A 4300-nucleotide genomic window follows, 5' to 3' on the forward strand; every position below is an offset into this window, starting at 1 on the left:
TAAGATAAGATAAAATAAAATAACATAAAATAACATAAGATAAAAAATTATGATAATGAATAAATATATGGGCTCCTTCATTGGTGCATTAAATACCTAACAAGTTTTGGTGTTGTCTCTTCTATATTTTTTGAAGACAGAGACAATATTTTAAGATATGCAACGATTGTAATATGGTATGAAAATATCTATTATCCAACCTGTGCACAGGGTCACAAGAACTTTCAAATGCCTGCGGTCTGTTGACTATATTCACTTAATGTAAATTTAAGTTGGAGGCTAATGAAGATAGAAAAGAATTATTTTTTATTCAAATTTATAGATCCCTCCTGAAATGTATACAAAGACACCTGCATATCCGAACCACTAGGGAAACAGAACCTTCCCCGGAATCAAGAGACAGTTTGTGAGAGACAAGTGACAACTGTTCTGGGGGACAGAGGAATTCAGGCCATCAGAGGCAGGTGAAGGACCAGGATGGGTAGAGCCAATACGTGTGACAGTGTGTTGTTGATGCATGACTTACAAAAGGAGAGGGGTGCCTTGTGACGTTTAGAAATAGATAAGGTATAGAATAGGAGGGCTTTTCTGCCATTTGTGAGTGTTTTGTCTTCACTGATCTAATTTTTTCTAATTTAAAGAAAAAACCATATATATATGGTATGAATGAGAAAATAACATATTATCTGCCATAATATGTATGTATAGGGGGCATACAGAGAAACATGCAGCTTTCTCTGATTAGGTTATACACTCTAAAGGCGAGTCTCTGTCTCGCGCTTTATTCATATGTTTCCCATTGCCGTGTTCTGCAAATCACAGACGTCCAATAAATCCTGCTTTACTTAAAACCCTCCTTAACAGTTTTCCTGATGACTCATTCTAAGAGCTATGTATCAAATATTAATCCTTGACATTACTTCTAAATCAAATTGTTTGTACAAGGAAATATACAGACGTAAAGGTGAAGATCCATGCACTTAGGGGTCCAATGCACCAATGGAGCACTGGGGACAAACTGCACAGGACAAAGCACAATAGGGAATTCTTTAAATAAATGATGATGCAGGCACATGATGACACAGGGAACATTATGTAGTCATTAAGATCGTGATAAAGAGTGCTCACTTCGGCAGCACATATACTAAAATTGGAACGATACAGAGAAGATTAGCATGGCCCCTGTGCAAGGATGGCATGCAAATTCATGACGCGTTCTATATTTTTTACGTATGAATGGATAAAGAAGATGTGGTATATCTATACAATGGAGTATTACCCGGCAATCAAAAAGAATGAAGTCTTGCCATTTGCAGCTACGTGGATGGAACTGGAGGGTATTCTGCTAAGTGAAATTAGTCAGAGAAAGACAAAAATCATATGACTTCACTCATAGGAGGACTTGAAGAGACAAAACAGATGAACCTAAGGGAAGGGAAACAAAAATAATAGAAAAACAGGGAGGGGGTCAAAACAGAAGAGACTCATAAATATGGAGAACAAAGTGAGGGTTACTGGAGGGGGTGTGGGAGGGGGGATGAGCTAAATGGGGAAGGGGCACTAAGGAATCTACTCCTGAAATCGTTGTTGCACTAGATGCTAACTAATTTGGATGTAAATTTTAAAAAAAATTAAAATTAAAATTAAAAAATAATTTTTTAAAAAGTCAAAAAAAAAGATCATGATAAAAAGTATGGAAAACACGGAGATATATTTACACCATGTTTAACTTAAGAAAGCAGTAATAGAGTGAATACGACCTCAGGCCAAATTTGTGCAGAATTACGCACAAATTTAATGTGTAAACAGAGGTAATTTACAATTCATTCTTGAGTGAGAGGCAGCTTACTCCTGGAGAGGACAACCCAGCAGCCACGCCCTAAGCAACACCCTCATCCTTGGACTTCACCACATTTTAAGATGTCAGTTTACTAAGTCGACCAGTGCTGGGGAACAAAGGTTATCTGCAGAATGCCCAGTCTAGAAGAGGAGTTTGCAGATGAATAAATGTAGGGGGGGAAAAAAAAACTAAATCAAGAACTTTGTGTCACTCAGAGTGCCTCCAAAATGGATCCCAGCACCACACACTGTTTTTATGTCCTTGGTCTTAGGTGTGAGCGGAAATCGAGAGTCAGATGCTTAACCGACTGAACCCCCCAGGTGCCCCAGCTCTGTTTATTTTTAGAGCGTGGAGTTTCTTCTCAGCTCCTAAAGATATAGGTGGATCGGAAGGGGTCCAAACCACAAGGATAGTGATTATGGAGAGGGAGGGTCTGCCTTGTACTCGAGGTGGGCAGCAGAACCATGGGCTGAGCTTGGCTGAGGTCCAGCTGTTGGGACAGGCTGTGACTTACCTAACGTATCACAGGCGTGGATCCCATGGCATGAGAAGAGCTAGCTAGCACGAAATAAGAGGGTCGAACCTGAAAGAATAGGAAGAAAGAGGAAAAATATCCCCAAGTGTTCAGAGATGGTGCTGACAGCCTACCATGTTGGAAGTGACCTCATCAAAGACCGAGAAACCCTGAATATGGAAGAACAGAGTTCTGGTGGAAAGAAGAAGCCATCAGGATTGTCCTTTGCTTCTAAATGCTAGAACACCCCACCCTTGAGGCCAGATGACGGATTTCTGGGTTTAGTGCTTTGAGAGGACTTGACAAAATAGCTCCAATGGTTCATGCAAGGATTGCAATTGCGAGTTTTATCTACGGGGAACGTGTACTGCAAAACACAGAAGAGTTTTTGCTGGAAACAGGCATCTTGGACCCGCAGGCCTGGATTTTGGATGAGCTCAACCCCGTGCATGATCTTGACTAAACTGCATCACTTCTCTGATCCCAGGACACAAGCACATTTTCTAAAATGTCTGTCGTATCGTCTCAAAAGACCTTTCCAAGTGTAAAATCTTACTTCCCCCTCTTGTAATTTCTGAAAAATAAAAACTGTCACACCCCGAAGTCCCCTTTAGTCAGAAACGAGCTATATTTTTTTTCATGTTCACAGGAAGCTTGGTCTAATAGACCTCACTGGCTTAACAAGAACTCTTTCCTTTTGTTGTTTGTGTTTGCTAAATTTTGAGTCTTAAAGAAGACTTTCAAATATTGGAGGGCCTCATGTGTACAGACTGAATCCAGAGAAATGGCAAAATCTTTACAGGGCCTGCGAGGTCTTTTAGGGCCCAGGCCCGATTCTAGGGCACACATGTCACTTTTCTTCCACTTGTTCACGCGGCTGCAGCCACACTGCCCTTCTTGACTGCTCTCCATCCACAAAGTTCCTTCCCACAAGGTCACCGGCTCACAAGCCTCTGTCTCTAGAATGCCACCTCATCCCCAATCTCAATCAGTTGAAACCCTGCCGGAAAATTCAGCTCCCGTCACAGAGTCAGGGTGTGCAGCCCAGCACCCAGGCCCGGCGTGGCCTCCCTGCAGACTCTGGTTTGCTTATGTCTTGTCTGGAGTCTCGTGGCTGTGATTCCAAACCACCACTTTGCAGAGCCGAGCTGGAGGCTGCATGGGGTTCATGTGAGGGGCTGGGGAAGATCGGGTTGATCCTGCAGCCTCCTCCCAGGAGCTTGATTGAACAGAACCCGGCAGGTCCTTTGCTTTCCACCTGACCTCCCAGGGGTGATGGGAGAACCGTGGCTTGGCATCCACGGCTGTTTTCTGTTTCTTTGTTTTGGTGCACTTATCTCGGGGAGCTTGCCAGCCTGGGGGACTCCCGAGACATCTTCACCTGACATTTTTCTCCCCAGTGAGACAAGTAGAGAACCTGCCAGTCTGGATGTTTATTTAATAAATGCTTCAGGCACATAGAGCAAAGCAGAGTCTGAAGGGATGTTACAGATAATCAGTTTCGTGTGTGTGTGTGTGTGTGTGTGTGTGTTTGTTTTCAAGTGAAGGTAGCAGACATCAGATGAGGGGAATGAAACCATCGCTGTGGTGCCTCCGGCCTGGATCCGAAAGCAAAGACACTCAACACAGCCAACCTTTCAGTGGGCACAGACGTCTTCCACTGGCCGCAGAAGACGGACCATCAGGGCCACCACCATGGTGGCTCAGACTGGTATCCAGATCACCTCTGTGTCACTAGGAAGCCTGGAAAGTAATGTCAGCAGGACCAGAGTCTCTGAACCCAAGCGACCATAGTGATGTTTCCCAAGAAAATGAGCATTTTCAAAGTCGACTGTAAAGGAAATGTCCTTGGAAGTCAAGTCCGGCACATGGGATTCAGACCGCGTTCGGTAACACTGCCCGCACCGTAAGTCAGCCTGTGAGTCCAGCCGCCGAAAGATATACTA

The 4300-nt window shown here is 43.6% G+C and overlaps 1 non-coding gene across 1 annotated transcript; it reads left to right on the forward strand.

Moving 5' to 3' along the window:
• The first annotated feature begins 1120 nt into the window (after nt 1-1120).
• LOC122467469 lies at nt 1121-1227 on the forward strand. The gene has a single exon (XR_006292978.1). It is a non-coding gene; the product is annotated as a U6 spliceosomal RNA (small nuclear RNA).
• Nucleotides 1228-4300: the final 3073 nt, after the last annotated feature.

The sequence above is a fragment of the Prionailurus bengalensis genome, chromosome A3 (assembly GCF_016509475.1).
Source record: "Prionailurus bengalensis isolate Pbe53 chromosome A3, Fcat_Pben_1.1_paternal_pri, whole genome shotgun sequence".
In the NCBI taxonomy this organism is placed as follows: Eukaryota; Metazoa; Chordata; class Mammalia; order Carnivora; family Felidae; genus Prionailurus; species Prionailurus bengalensis.